The 16,411-nt window shown below is 35.9% G+C and overlaps 1 protein-coding gene across 5 annotated transcripts in view; it reads left to right on the forward strand.

Annotated features, from left to right (window-relative positions):
* map3k13 (mitogen-activated protein kinase kinase kinase 13) overlaps window positions 1-16,411 on the forward strand; it is a 90,330-nt gene that overhangs the window by 17,724 nt on the left and 56,195 nt on the right. For 2 of the 5 annotated variants that reach the window (XM_088607257.1, XM_088607255.1), the window contains one exon: window positions 11,312-11,412. The exons of 1 other annotated variant lie outside the window; for it this stretch is intronic. The gene's annotated coding sequence lies outside the window, so the exon portion shown is untranslated. Of the gene's footprint in view, window positions 1-11,311; window positions 11,413-15,027; window positions 15,256-16,411 lie in introns of all 5 variants that reach the window. 2 more of the 5 variants (XM_088607256.1, XM_088607258.1) reach the window with 2 other exon arrangements.

Genomic DNA, 16,411 nt, shown 5'->3' on the forward strand with positions numbered 1-16,411 from the left:
ATTCTCTTTTAGAATCTTCTGATACAATGCAGAAGTCATGCTTGTGTCAATGATGGCAAGCTGTTGAGGTACTAGGGCAGTAAAGCTGCCAAAACTAACACACTACCACCACCATGCTTGATGATTGGACAGAGGACCTTCTGTTTGAACCCAATGTTTGATTTTCACCAAAAATAACATTTCTCCTTAAGGCCAAAGAGTTCTCTTTGATTTGTCTGTCCAGAGAATATTGTTTCAGAACACCTGTGGATCATCTATTGTATATCTATGTATCTATTGTATATATTGTTTATAGCTATTGTTATCTGTATATTTACATCTGCTGTGCTCTCATTGGGCGAACAGGTAGCAGTGTTCTTTTTTGAAGAGCAGTTTTCTCATAATAAGGGAACAAGTAAAGTTTATTTCATGCTGAAAAGAGAAGAAAAGAAACACAACATTTTGGCTGTGGAGCCTTCTTCAGGTGTGATACCTCCAAAGCCAAATTGTTGTGTTTCTTCTCTTTTCAGCATGGAATAAACCTTTACTTGTTCCCTTGTAGCCTGTGCATGCTGATACAGCTACCTACTTGAATTCCTTCTCATAATAAGGTTCATAAACAGTCAAATCAGCTAAGGTGAGAGTGGCCTACAGTTCCTTGGATCTTACTCTTGGGTCCTTTATAACTTCCTTGATGATCTTACCATTTGTTCTTGGAGAAATATACAGTAGGTAGGATGACCACTTCTGGATACAGTGCCTGTAATCTTGAAAACAGTAGCACAGATACAACAAGTAGGGAATACCCCCTGTTGTACAATAACAATTTACAAGAAACTGGATAAGAAATCGAACAAGCTTCTTAAGTAAAGAAAAATTAGAAGGCATTATGGTATAGTCCCTTGTTTTTCTGTGTGTCTTGTGAACCGAAACTAGTCATCTGAACCACTGAGTCTGGTGACATTAAACAGCCGTGAAAGGCCAGAGTTCTAATAGTAGCACCGAGATTGTTGTATGCAGCTCTCATAAAATGGAGATAAAGGACATGTCAGATTAATCTTATACTGCATATGCACAAGACATATTTTTGGATTTTAAATGGTAAAGGTTATAGGGAGTTGTAGGTGTATTACATATAAAATTCCATCCTACGTTTATGTGACTGGAGTCAGTTGTGCAGTAGTTGACCACAAAAAGGATAGTGTGCTGTTATCAGGTTTTAGAATCTATTGCACTTAGGGACAGACTAATTTCTGTAGTTTTGAAGATCAAGATTGTCAACTACATAGCCAGTCAGGATTTGCCCAATTATAACCATTTCCAGTGTTAATTGTGACATGTTTTTGTGATTTTTAACAGTCATTTTAATCTTAGAACCATTATCAGAATTCCACGTACTTCTAGAAAATAAGTTACTGCAATCATGCTCCTTTACTAGAAGAACAGGGGACAAGCCAGGATACTACTCTGTTACAAAGCACACAGACATGGAAGAACAATGTAGAGATGCTGATAGCTCTCATCAGAATGGCTTTGAAAAATTCATGTGGACATGGGGAGAATGTGCAAACCCTACGTGGAAGACACCTGTTTGGAATTGAACACGAGACTCAAGAGACAGCTGTGCTAACAGCCACGCCACTGTACCATCCTCAGTTCGACTTTCCCATTTCTTATTTCCCAAGTGTGATGTGTTCATGTTATCTGTAAAGAGATGGCGATCTGTTATTGATTCTGTTGTTTGTGGAGATAAATATTATAAATGTGAGATGTTCATGTCCATGAAATGTTCATGACCTGTATAAATTATTACAGTTCTCTCATATAGGAAGAGGAAGAACTGCAACTTTGTGGATTGTGACATTTGTAGATTGAAACATCTCCAAAGCACTTGGATAAATTCTAAATTGTCTATTTCTTGTTACTGTTTTAATTTAAGACTACAAAATATTTGGCCAAATAGCCACTTCCACTTCTGGAACAACACAATGTTCTTTTGAGTGCTTCTTCAGATTATTTTTCAAAGCTAGCGGAGGTTTCTGCTCGGCACAAATTAGAACAGACAGCTTTGACTCTGAGGAGGAGTAATTAAATCTTTAGTACAGAGACCACAAAATGTATTTTTGTTACTCTCAGCACTGTAGTCTCTTTGTAGTTACCACACTTTTAACACTTATTCTGTTTTAGCTCTGCTTTTCCTCTGCATGCCTATTCAAAGACGTCTATATTCTGTATGGATGGTGGTTGTTAAGAATGTCTAAAGTAATCATTTACAAACTTGGATAAAAAAGAAGCCAGTATGTGAAAAGGGTGGGGTATCTGTCTCAAGTATTATTCATATTCAGTTATGGATCAAAGATTCATAACTAAATATATGTTTATCAAAAGTAAAAATGAAACTTGTTGCTTTCCAATCTGTTTTAAGGACAAGGTGACAACAGTTGAATTTGATACCCTCTAAGTGGCAGATTACTTTTCTGCCCTCTTAAAATAGAGTACCAGTCAAAAGTTTGTGTACACCTGCTTGAAACTAGGTTTTACATGATTATCTGTGCTTTAAACTGTATAAACGTGTCTATAAACACTTAATATTTAATTACATGATATCTGTACTTATAATCTTAAGTGAACTGCATTGAAAATGTTAATTTTGAAGCCCAGGTTAGTTAAAAGTCAGAAATGTGTATAACATGGTGTTAGAACACTAAAAGAAGTTTAAAAAGAAGTTTATTTATTCTCATAGTTAACTAGCATTTTACCTCATTTACCTTATGTCACCTATTATTGGTAAACAGCTGAGGGTCCACGATTACTATAAATATAGGGAGCATGGGCAGAAGTTTGTAATTCCTGAATGAACATGGCACAGTTTGCTCAGTTAAGCAAGGAAAAAAGACAGTCTATAATTACTTTAGGAAATGAAGGTCAATCATTAAGGCAATTTGCAAGGACATTGCAAGTGTCAGTAACTCCTGTGGCCAAGACTATCACACCATATGAAGAAACTGGCACTCATGAGGACCGTATAAGGTCAGGCAGGCCAAAGGTGGCCTCAAAATCAAAGAATACCTTCATTAGAGTCACAAGTCTGTGAACCCGGTGACTAACTGCCCCCGAAATACAAGCTGAGCTCAATGCAACTAGAAATACAGATGTTTCAACATCAACTGTTCAGAGGAGGTTGCGTGAAGCTGGCCTCAAAGTCTCTTCCTCTTATTCTGCACTCTCTACAATGGTTTCTTTGCAGCAATTCTTCCTTGTAGGCCATATGTAATATATAATAATGTATTATATTATACATTATTACATTATTATATGGCAGATTGCTTTATCATGAGTAAGCTACTTTTAATATTCCAACTTACAACATTTGTTTACTTAAACTTTCATTTCACTTGACCTGATTGGTGATGCTCATAGTAAGTTTGTTGGATTTTTTACAGCAGTTTTTCAGTCAGTATTAGGAAACCCAGATTCATAGTCATAAAGCCGCAAGACATTTAATTAGCACTCTGCCCCTTTTAAACGGGGAAACTCATTCACTGAAAACTTGCTCAGACCAATTTTTTAGCAGAAAGTCAATCAGTATTCAAATGGTATTGCACCAGTAGTGCTCCGTTATTGTCTCGTGACAAGGTGTCATTTTCAGACTGCAGTTCTATAATTTAGATGGCACTGCAATGTCTATAATTAACAGAGCCGGCAGCAACTCATGTAGATCAGATTAATGCACACGAGTGGATGATGAGAAGTGTTTAGTGGATTCTGAGGTCAGATTGTTTAGAACCTGGATGTAGAGAGGACTGATTCGCCTGGCTTTGTCAGTTCACCCTACCCTTCCCCTAGCCCAAAACATTCTGTAATAAAATAGAGCAGTACCACTAATGAGCTTCTATATAAGGACATCTCCCATGGTTTTCCTGATGAGATGGTTGGGGAATCTGATGTTGTGGCTCCAGTAATTCCTTAGGTTTGATCTTTTACTTGTAATTGGATACATAAAGCCTTTTAGAGCTGTTGGCATTTCTGTGCCTCAGAAAGCCATATTATAGATGTAGACCCATAAATTGTTTACTGTTGTTCGGAATTCTGACCATTGACTTTTTTATTCTTTTAATGGTTCTTTATAGTTGTTTTCAAATTGATAGATAATGCCTCAAAACGATAACAATACCATTGTTACATACTGTAACTCCCTTAATCCTGCACATTAGGGATTCCCAAAGCAGTTTGTAATCTAAGAATCTCTTCATGTGCCATCGTCTAGTCTCATCTGTCATCTGAAGGCTCCTATTTCCAGCTGTCAAATTCATCGCATTGGGATTTTCACATTCCACTGCTTCTGGGCCAGATATGAAGCAGAGTAAAATATGCACACTTGTTCTGCTCTTATAAGCAGAATGTTAGGATCTCCCAAGTCGATCCTCTTGGTAAAAAATAAAGTTAGCCCATAATGCAGGGTGATCTTTACAGCTTAAAGGAGCAACTTAATCAAACCCCGTAGGACCAAGAGTGGCCCTAATATCAAATCAAATCAAAGTTTATTTATCAAGTGCACAACAATACAGCGTGCAGCAGTAGTTGCTGGCAATGGAATGTCTTTTCCGTGAGCTCACAAGAATCACAAGAATCACAAAAACACAAAATCACAAAATTGAGGTTGTGAAAATAAGGTTACATAATTATAGATGTAATAGAAATTAAATAAAAAATATGAGTAGAGCTGCTATGTGTCCATGGTGTATGCAATATATACAAGTAGTGCAGTTATGCTGAAAACAGTGAAAACTGTGTGTCCATGTAGCCATTACAGGTGATTTGCTAAAGGAGCTGCAGGTTGGCTATTTAGCAGTCTTATTGCGTGGAGGTAGAAGCTGTTCCGTAGTCTGTTGGACTTGGACCAAATAGTTTGGTACCGTTTACCGGACGGTAGGAAGGAAAACAGTTTGTGACTGGGATGACTGGAGTCCTTGAGAATGGACCTGGCCTTCTTCAGACATCTAGCTGAGTAGATATCCTGGTATTTGGTAGCTCACAGCTGGTAATGAGCTGCGCTGACTTCACCACTCTCTGCAGTACTTTGCGATCCCGGGTGGAGCAGTTCCCATACCAGGCAGTGATGCCACCAGTCAGGATGCTCTCAATAGTAAACCTGTAGAAGTTGGCCTGGATATGTGATGGCATGCCAAACCTTTTTAGCCTACGGAGAAAGAATAGGCACTGCCGTGCTGTTTTGACCACGGTGTTGGTGTGGTGGGTCCAGGTTAAGTCCTCTGAGATGTTAACTCCCAGGAACTTAAAACTGCTGATCCTCTCCACTGCAGTCCCATTGATGTAGATAGGTGTGTGATCTCCTCCCTGGTGTTTTCTATAGTCCACAATTATCTCCTTAGTCTTTCTGATGTTCAGAGAGAGGTTGTAATACAGCCTACAACAGATACTGGGAGTTTTTACAATTATTTATTTATTTGTCAGTTTGCCTGGGTCCCTGTGTTTGCAGGATTTTCACAGCTGACCTTGAGATTGATGGTTTGGATTGAGACTGTGTAGCTGTTCATCCAAGGTTGGTAGAGCAAAGGAATATAGCTAAACTGAGTGAGAGCCAGTGGGGCAGATTTTACTACGATCAAATGAATTGTTAGAAAGTTTTTTTCTTTTATTTGCAGTGTGCGGTGGAGCAACTTGATTGTTTACAAAGTGTGCAGAAGTTAGAAGCATGATTTTAAGATTTGTGTTATCTGCTCTGAATGTTCCGATGACTGTGATATCAAGCTACAAGACTGCAGAAAAATAAAACATTTCCATTCATTCATTAAACCTAAATCAGAAGGTAATTGTTATTAAGAGATAATGTAATTATGGCTTTGGGCTGAGTTAAAAAATCTAAAATGCAAAATATTTTTGAACCCATAATATGTAAGCATTTTTCTGTAATTTTTTTGTAATTGTATGTAATGTAGCATTTTGTATTTTTTTCTAATCCTGCAGGTGTACTTAAGCATTTATGTAAAGGTTGTTTACTTTCAAGTTTTACATTGAATAGCCCATAAACTAATGCTGCCTACCCAATAACACTAACTTTGCGTCTCCATGTGGTTTTGTTTGGCACAATCAGTGAATGGCAGTACCTTGAGTTAGATAGCATAAACATTTTATTTTAAAACAAATGTATCTTTTTAATTAACTGCTATATTTGAGAAACAACATGTTCAAAGGTGCAAATTCTTCCACACAAAATTTGATTTTTGTTGCAAAGTAATGCAGAACGAAAAGCAGTGGAAAATGCAAGACTTGGTAAACTTCTGGATGTGATTTTTTAGTGTGCAAGATTCACTCATACTAAGACCTGTGGTCCTTTGAGCTCATCTGTGCTTTTTTTAAGTCAAATTAACAATAGCTCTTGTAACTAGAGTCACAAATCTAAAATGGCCATTGGTCTTTCCTGAGAAGTTGTTGATGTGTGGAAGCTGCTGACAGTAAACACTGTTAAGCATTGGCTGCAATTCAGAATTGTATCTTATTAATTTAAGGACATACGAGCTGTCGGTGTTGTTGTTCCAATGCTTGTAAAATAATAATGAAGTCTTGAAACAGACCTCTGTTGGTGTGCTTTACACAACGGCCTCAGTCGGGGTTTCAGCTGGGGAATGTTGTCTGCAGTCAGATTGTTACAGATTTCAGCTTTGTGTGAGCTCTGACAGCCTCCAGCAAACTCCACTGAAGGACAAAGCTTGCCACAAGAACGTGCCAGGTCAGGAAGATAGTACCATGGAGACATGGCTTAATGATACATTAACTCAGGTTGGGGAGCTAAGGTACGCTATTCTCTGTGTTGGATGTGAGTTTGAGTGAGTAATGAATGGACAAGTTTGTCTTTCCTGTCGAGTTCTCATTCTCTAGTTTTCTTGCTTGTTTATTGAAAAGTGTTGATGTTTTTCTACTTTCTTACCATATAACACTTCACTTAAGGTATGTTTACAATTTCAGAAGGTTCTCCTTCTAAAATAAACATCCTCATAAAAGATTCATTCTTAAATTGTGGGTAGTAAGTAATGTAGGTAATACATGTATGTAGAGAAGTGATTAATGGATAGAAAACAGATGATAGATAAGGGGTCGGTGCTTGAATCGAGGTGATTAATTATTGGAGTACTGCTGGGATCTTTATTAGGACCATTGTTCTTCTTAATTTATGTCAGTGACTTAGATTCTGATATAGCTTGTTAATTAATCGTGTTCTTAGGCAATAGCAAAGGGCAAGAATTAGCAAATATTGAAGGATCTGCAAAGGAAGACAAAAAAGCCATCAATAAATTAATGATTGGGAAAAACCTGGTAGATGATATGTAAAGTAGACAAGTGCAGTGTTACATGCAGGTAGCAAAAACTCTATGGCAATCTGAAAGTCACCTGGTTGCTTCAGTTTAACATTGATTTAATCTATTTATTCTTTGTTTCATATCATGTTTTGTTTATTATTACTTTACTTTTATTTCTGCTTATAGTTAAAAACAAACCATGAAGGGTTCTGAAGGGACCCAGTGGGACTTCCACAATAGACCTGCACTTAATGTAGATCTTGAATGTTCATTACTAAAAATTGTTAGTAGATTGCTTTGATAGTCTATATACAGAAGTTGGAAACTGTCTATAGAGTTAGAAATTGTCCTATATGTTTCTGAGGTTTAGAAGTAGAAAGTAGAAAAATATTAAAGCAGTCATCTGACCTTTGGTATTGGATTGATAAGAATGAGCCCAGCAAAGGCTTGAAGAGCCAGCAGAAGAACTGAGACTCCTAGGTGGATAGTGGGATGTAACATGCTTCCAGGCTAGGGCAGTCTGCCTTTTAGTTCAAGCAGAAAACATTTCTTGTGTTACATAATCTAAATGCTGTATGATTCTTTTTTAATGTTTTTGAATTAAATTATGTAATACATTTCATAAGAAGCTGTGTTTCTGTGATTCTTATCTTTAGAATATTTTCTTGATCCATATTCCCCATAGTGCTTTGAGAGGGAGAATGAATATTACAGTGAAAATTCAAATGAACAAAAGAGCAGATTCATGTTAAATTGTGATAAAAAGAAAAGCAGAACCATTTAATGTTTTTAAGTTATAGTGTTTGATCTTGAGCCCTGGCAACTGTTTGGTTTATCTGTAGTTCTATTTAGTGAGAAATTACTGATTTCTGTCTCTAGCCCAAAATAAATCTTTACATCCAGACCTGTGCAGCCCACATCATAGGCCAATCAGATGGATACTGCTCTTTAATCCCTTAAGTTTAGCTAAGAAAATAACTTGACAGTACAAAAATGTGATGTCTTGCTAGGTCATTCCTATTTCATTAAGCATTTGTTACAAAATTAGTCAAAAATCAGTTATTTTCTCAGAAATCAGTTATTTATCTTTACTTCCTATTTTTGAAGGTTTATTTAGAATTAAGAGGGTCTTTAGAATTAAGAGGGATATTTTATTTACAGTATGCACTTCAGCATTTAACTAAAAAATTAAATATATGAAACTATTACTGTCATCTCCAATAGTAGATTGTGTACAATTTGTGTTCAGTCTTCGTTAGTACAGATGAAGCTGAGATATATTCCTTAGACATTAATATTTGTTTAGATTTTTCCTCAAATTTTCCTTTTTCCAGTTTGGATTTCAAAATTGCTTTGATATATAATGCTTAGATACAGATATCTTTTCTTTCATGGAGTTTTCTTTTGTGTTTTACTGTACATCTGTGGGTATTTACAAAGAACTAGGGAATAAGTAAAGGTTTATTCCATGTTGAAAAGAGAAGAAAAGAAGCACAACCTTTTGCCTGTGGAGCCTTCTTCATGGTGGAGGGTCCACAACCAAAATGTTGTTTCTTTTCTTCTCTTTTCAGCATAGAATAAACATTTACAGTACTTGTTCTTTGCAGCCTATGCCTGCTGATAAAGCTACCTACTTGAAGTACTTTACAAAGAACAAACCACCTTGGGTTTTTTGGTTTAACATACCCCATATCACAAGTCCTCTTCTTTAACCCTTAGGTTTAATTGTCTAATGCTGTCTTCTTGAAAATTATTTCATGACCTCTTTGGCTGTCTGAATGTTAAGTGTTGAATTTCTTAACTGTCTTTCTGCTGATCTTATCATGTTTTTTAGCTACTGTGTCACTGTTTAGTGGGAACCCAGCTGCAAAGCTTAGAAATGAATCTTAAACGTTCCATTCTTTAGGGGTTTGGCTTTTTATTGTTACTGTACTTATGTCTATAGTCTTGATAAAATGAAGTTAGAAGTACTTGTCCTAACAGAGGTATATGGAATTAGTAAGACTAGATACTGTATTTTATGATTATTGGTATAAATGTGAAAGTTAAATATAATTAAAAGATATAATGCAGACTTAATTTTAAATTTCTATTGAAGAATAGATTTCTGTTGGATCCTGATTCACTCAGTAGTTTTCTTCTCATATATATTTTCACAAACAATATTGATTTACAATAAAAACTGATTTGGGTAGTAATTGGCTATTCCAAAATGAAGAGGGACAAATATTACTTTCTAAATAACAGTAAAATCCCATCAAAAATGTTCTAATAATTCCTATGAGTATAAAAGAAATGCATTTATTTTAAGCATTGAAATATTGTGATGTATTTAATTGACATACAACATGATGCATCTTCTCATTTGGTGCTATGCATGAATGCTACAAAAACATTTTTATACCCTGTTTTTAAAAACTAAGCACAAAACTTAAATGAAATGCCTGTTAACATGTTCTACTTGTTCTACTCGACTTTTGTTAACCAAACCACTTTTCTGTCTCAGTAGGGTCATTTACCCTGTGGGCTTAGATTTAATATTTCCTTTGCTAAAGCAGCCAGATGCTCATCAAATCTTCTTCAGAACAGAGGGGAGCATCTGTTCCAGGCCATGTTTCTCATATTGATCTGGTTCAGCATTGACTGGCTAATGGACCTCGGCTTTCTTGGTTGAGTCTTGGCCATCTGCTCAGGGTCTAATAGCAGTGGGGTAGCCTGCTCATGTCGACAAAATCATCTAATCTGAATCCTTCAGTAAAATCATGTCTGAGCCTTTGCTGTTTTAGTCTGTGTTCTCGATAAGGTTGTGAAATTCAGTGGCATGACCAGCCCTGATTACTATAAATATATTGTATTTGGTTTTATTCCATCACACACTGCTACAGAGTAGCTTGTGAAACTGCTTTTCCTAATAGATTGAGGTTTTTGTTGCTGAAGCCGTCTTTTTGAGTATAGCTTTACTCAAAAGGTTTATAATACTTTGAGTATTGCAGTTTCACTTGGAGCAGAAAAAACATTTCACTCAATTTTTTTTTCAGGTGCCATAGTATATAGGGATACTTTAAAACATCCGATTTGGAGTAAGCCAAATTAAACAAGCACTGTTAGTGTAGCTTAGGGCTGTAATTAACTTTATAGTTACTTGCTTTGTCTTTATTCTTTACCCTTGTGTCTTCAGTTGCTTATTTCTAAATAGGGTTTTACTTTTTATAAGTGTCTTGGTCAGTGTATATTAACCCAGAATCAAGATTTTGGTAACTTGGGACAGAAACTTTTTTCCTATTTCATTGACTCAAATACAGGGTAGACAAATATTTTACAATGATATGAAAGGAAATCCATTTCCAGATATGGTGTACATTTGCTGCCTTCTTTTATAAACACATTGCTCCTATCTATTTTAACTTACTGAGTACTTTTTAATCTTTAGTGTTGGTCTAAAGTTTGACTCCAGCCTATTGGCATACCTATGCTGTACCATATCATCTTTAAAAAATCAAGAGTAATGATCAGGAATACTTCTAGTTATTTTTGTAGGAGGCATAAATTCATTATTTCTAGGACAAGTAGTATCACTTAAATACATTTCTTTTACCTTTAAAACTTGAAATTGTCGTTATCAACTACAGGTTAGTTTTTCAATATAGTGTCAATGGGACGGAATTGAGGTATTCTCCTTAAGCTTTACTGTTTTCAATCACTAAAGTGTTCTAATAGTAAGATTCTAAAAAGAATAATTAAGTATTAAACTTATGCAAATGTATTCAAGATTTTATGTAAAAAATGAAAAAACAGTTTAAAAAGAAAGTACTAAATAATTGAAGTAATGAACTACTAACACCGCAGTTCAGACTGTTCACACAGGACATTAAGTAGTAAGCAGGATTTCTTATCTCCACTTAGTGATATGGCCAATCCGATTAGATGGCAATCATAGGACACTGATTAGGGTTTCTGCTATTTTGTATCCTCATGATCATTCAAACCCTCAGACTCTGACCCTCTCTCTTCAGCAGGTGAAGAGAGGTTCAGACAGACCATTCCCTTGATCTATCCTTCATCTCTTCCTGTCTCACACAGGAGATAAATGCCATGACCATCACCTTCAGGAAAGGTAAATTCATTAAATTGTTTGATTGAATATATGGATCTGGTATAAGCTTTAGTTTGACATTGTGTTTAGATTTCAGTAGGTATAATATTGTGGCTACCATTATATGAAGTGCTGGTGAAACCAGTGGACTTATGCTAAACATGATAGAAAGGCAGAGCTAGCGATACAAATAAAGAAGAAAGAAAAGGTAACCATATTAAACAATTCATAATGTCAAATGCTGGCATTTTTAAGTACTCCATGACTATTTTTGAATTGCTTGACATTTTATTCAGTTCAGCTATGCCAAACTGGGGGCTTAAACTAACAAAAGGGCTTTAAAAAAGAAACCACACACTATACAAAACAAATGTAGTATAGTATAAAGTTCACAAAGGGGTTAGTCTACATATAAGTTGCATCATCTCAAAAAGTGAATAAAGGAGACCTCTTATGGTCTCTTTCCTTTTATCACTTTTGTTGAAGCTATTAATAAGGTTGTGTTTGTTTCAGATATAGAAGAATGTTGGAAATGAGAAAGAAAGACCAAAGTTTGTGCTGTAATTGTATCAATAAATCTGAATGAATTATGCAGACTGTAGCCTTTAAGAAAACACAGTTGGAATGCATATTTAATTAACCCTCTCCCTTTGCTACATACATTTAATTCCTGTTTCTGTGACTACATGGGAATGTCTTCAAAGGGTAGTAGGAACACATTCAAGCAGAACATAACTCAGCTGAATTTCTTAAATTGTAATTACTGAATTACTGACTAATATTGTAATAGGTAAATTTTGCTCAAGAGAATTCATAACTCATTTTTATCTGACATGCTGTATTTGGTTGTAAGATTTTTAATGTCTGTTAGTTTCTCTTGTTCTGTATCCCGTTCAATCTGAATTACATCTTTTGATAGAATTTCCTCTGCTTTGTAAAATAGCAGATCTATTTTACAAAGGAGAGGACTTACATGGCCACTGTACCTTTATTTCAGAACTATTTTTAAGTTGAAGATAGAAACCTCTGAAATGGCAAAAAAAATAATAAATATTAATAATTACTCTATTCTATATTGTCAGAATGGCTGTAATTTAAATACTTTTATGGATTTATGTCAGTTTTCATGTCTAGACTTTCTGGGATATAAATAACTGTCACAAGTGAATGTTAATTGTTAAATTAGTGTGAGTTCTCTGAACTGCAGGATTCTGTTGTGTACAGACTGCTTTTTTATTTCCTAGAGATTTTGAGATTTCAATAAAATGGAAAACTTTGAATCGGGGTTTAGATGCTTATCCCTAATGATCAGCATGTTCCTTTTCTTTTTCCATCATCTTGTTATTGACCAACCACTATTTTTTGAGATTCTGTGCTGCACTTAAAGCATGTTTTGTAATAAATCCAAAACTAGGTTGATCATTAGTGCTGAATGTTATGTCATGTTAAGTTGGTTATGCAAAGATGTTTTTCTGTCTAAATAGTTCTGAAGTGTTTGCAGTGTCAAGACCTGTGAAGCATTTCCTGTACACCATTAACATACAGCAAATCACTGCCTGTGGCCAAATTAAAGTGCTTTCATTAAGCATTAGGATTGAGGGTTCAGAAAACCCTCAGGCTGACTCAGCCTTATGTAACCACATAAAGGCTGAAAGAGGGCTTTTTTAGTGTCTAGGTTCCAACATTGACACGGCGCTCAGCATACCTGCAACATTGCACAGAACAATAAATATCATTCTAAGTCATGTACGCATGATGTTCAACAAAACCACCATACTAATGATATTATATACTATCTTTGACATGAACACTAACGAGATCTGAGTTGATTTAATTAAATTCTAGTTTCTTCATTAGCTGCTGATCATCATTGCAACTTGCCAAGAACACAGACAGTGGCCACAGTTTCTTAGAGAAACTTTAAGACTGTCCCTAATCAAATTTTTTGTCACTGGATATTTTTACATATCTTTTGGAACAAATCCATGGCTCCAAGACTGTTGATTTTGTCTCTGTCTTTTGTACGATTGTAGACCATTAGAGGTCCAGTGAAAGATGAAGTTTAATGGAAATATTTTGATTTCACTGTTATGAATGTTGGGTTTTTTTAGGAATCAGTGGTAGTTAGTTGCTTCTGTATTTGGCCAGCAGCATTATGATTTGCTGAAAGAAATTTTTTCTTTTTATGTCAGTGGATAGGCTTTCCACCTTGAATCCTTAAAGTACAGTGTACAGTGGATTGTTATTCACACCTTTTATTTATTTTGCTACTACAGTATTTAATGTGTTAGAACTTCAGTTTAAAGGCTCTAACCTCTTTAGGATTCCCTTAGGTTGTCTGTTTATTTAATGAATTATACAGTATTTTTTGTATTTTATTTATCAGTGCTCATAAATTATTTTTTTTAAAGTTTATAGAGGTAGCTGTTGCAGGTAAAGCTTATGGACAAGGAAAACTCTGCAGTCTTAGAATGTCAGCATTGCAAAAACTTACCAATAAATCTGGTGCTGTGGTGGCAGGTTTGGTTGAAAATATTAACATTTAATTCTGACTGAAATCAAGTAGTTGGATTTACTGAAAAGCTGTACTGAAAAGGTGTGTGTGATAGAAGAGATAAAATAATTAAGGCAGAAGATCCCACATTAAACGATTAGAAGTAGCACCTAAACTTTCACTTGGCAATCAGAAAAGCCATTTTGCAAGTTGATTAAATATAACTCTACAAGTTTGAATTTAAATCTAGTTCTGGCATTACTACTACTGAATTCAATACAGTATTCAAAAGATGTGACACCTTCTTGTAATTTAGTTCTGTAATGTCTTGTTTTCATCTGCAATTCAAATTGAGTTGAATAGTTCACTTTGAGCTTGGCATATGGCCATAGTCAATCTACCATTGCCATTCTCAGGGTGTAAGTGCAGTACATTGTATTGCAGGTGTTTACAGCCTAACACATTGGGTGTCTGGCTTCAGTACTAAATAAATTAGAAAGACATACTGTCATTGTTCTAAGGCTGGTGTGTAGTTTGTACATGACTGTGCAGCCATAACAATTCACATGCTCCTTGAAAATTTGATGTGCTTGAGTTAGTGATGAAATAGGGTGAGTTAGGAAAAGTCCTGTACAAATATGCGAAACAATTGATGATGCAATTTAAAAAATAGATTTGGCACCAGAATCAAATTAATCTGATCTAACTTTAAGTAATTTATCAAATTTGGACTCCGTAATAATCATTGTTGTTTACTTTCACCGAATATTAAAACTAATAATTTCATTCAAACCCAGTAGTGAAATCGTTTCAAAGAAGTCATGTAAGTTCGAAAAAGAGGTTTTTTTTAGCTTGTGTAAATTGAATTCTAGCACTTTGACCCCTTAATCCCAGGTCTGTTTTTCCAATAATGATAAAATACACTTAAAAAGACCAAAAAATGACACTTTCACAAACAAATCAAAATACGCAGAGGCAGAGGCTCCACGCACGAACACACAGAGACAACAAACAAGCACCAGTGGTCTCCTCTGAACTCTATGACCACTCATTTAGTGGGAAGCCAGTCTGCTGATACAGTAAGGCCATTGGTTGTCTCTCTCCCCTCCTCCTTCCCCCTCCTCTCTCACTGCACATGCCAGTGTCCCTGGAGCTGAATCCTCAAACAGTCTGCTTCATTCATGAAACTGTGACGTCAGCACAGCAAGCCCTTTCTGCTGCGCCTTTTGCAGTGGGTCTGCAGGATCGAGTGGGTGGAATTTCCTCTGCATCGTCCTTTCATCTCCTCCTTCTCCATCCTCCTGTGTTATTTTTTTTTTCTTCTATACTGTGCTGAAGAAGGAGGACCATGCAAAGGAGCTCTGTCTGCTGTAAGTAGCCAGCAGTCCCGTTGCTCAAACCTGCTTTGATTTATCAGCAGACTACATTGTTTGTGTGGCATTGTGTTTTTGCTGATTGCGTTTTACCATATTAACCCGAACGATATGCATGATTTGATCGAGTTGATTTTTGATGCCCTTAGATGAAGGACAGGCTGTGACAGAAAGAGCATTATTCAAGCGCTCCTGCAAAGCAGATGTTTTTCGGGAGACAGGCTCTTGAAAAGATGCAGAGATGTTTAAACCTTTTGTTGGAGAAACAAATAGCAGCATGGGGGACATTATGAACTGCTTTCTCCTCTGTCTCCAGATTTGACTGAGATCTTTATCCATTTGTAATAAGCCTGCATTGTTGCCAGGTTCTAAGCTGGATTTACATAATGGGGGCAGGACTTTGTGCAGCATCTGTGGTCTTTTTGGTGTACAGACGAATGCAGACAGAGGATCAGCTGAAATTAATGGCTCAGGTGACAGACAGGCTGCAATTATTCTTTGATATTGCTACAGCAGGGGGAGAACACTTAGTCGTGGATTTGCTTTGTTTTGTCTGTTTTCTTCCCTTGCTGGGCTCTTCAGTAAAACCAATGAATAATAACTATTTCTAATATATCGACATTCATCAGCATTCATGTAAGTTTTATATATCATGTCTATATATTCTCTGGTACCATATACTTTTTTTGTTGCATGTTTTGGTTTGGGTGAGCTAGGACATTCTGTGTTGAACGGCAAGTTTATTTATTGATTTTGTTTTGTGGAACTTGGTCTGTAATGCTAAGCCAAATAAAGAAGTCTACAGTAGTCTTTGCAGTCGATTTGTTTTTGGCCTAGCCCTACAGAAATGCCAATTTTAGACTTGAGTTCCTTATTATACAGTATGTCATGTGCTCCTCTGATCCTTTGTGTGGATGGTAATTATAATCATCTTGTGGAAGACTTCTTGCAATATGGTATTTTATGTTTTTCTGTATGACATCTGATGTTCCTGTAGTGGCAATATTTGTGTTTACAAGCAGGACAGTCTTGCCTTCAGCAGTTTAAGATTTTCCAATGTCCTTTGCTACAGGTCTGAAATCTTAACATTTAAAAGGCTTAGCCAGTTTGGCAAACACATAGATGTGGCCCTGTCATTTGTACTGGTGAGTCA

Source organism: Lepisosteus platostomus, chromosome 14 (assembly GCF_059453375.1).
Source record: "Lepisosteus platostomus isolate fLepPlt1 chromosome 14, fLepPlt1.hap1, whole genome shotgun sequence".
Lineage (NCBI taxonomy): Eukaryota > Metazoa > Chordata > Actinopteri > Semionotiformes > Lepisosteidae > Lepisosteus > Lepisosteus platostomus.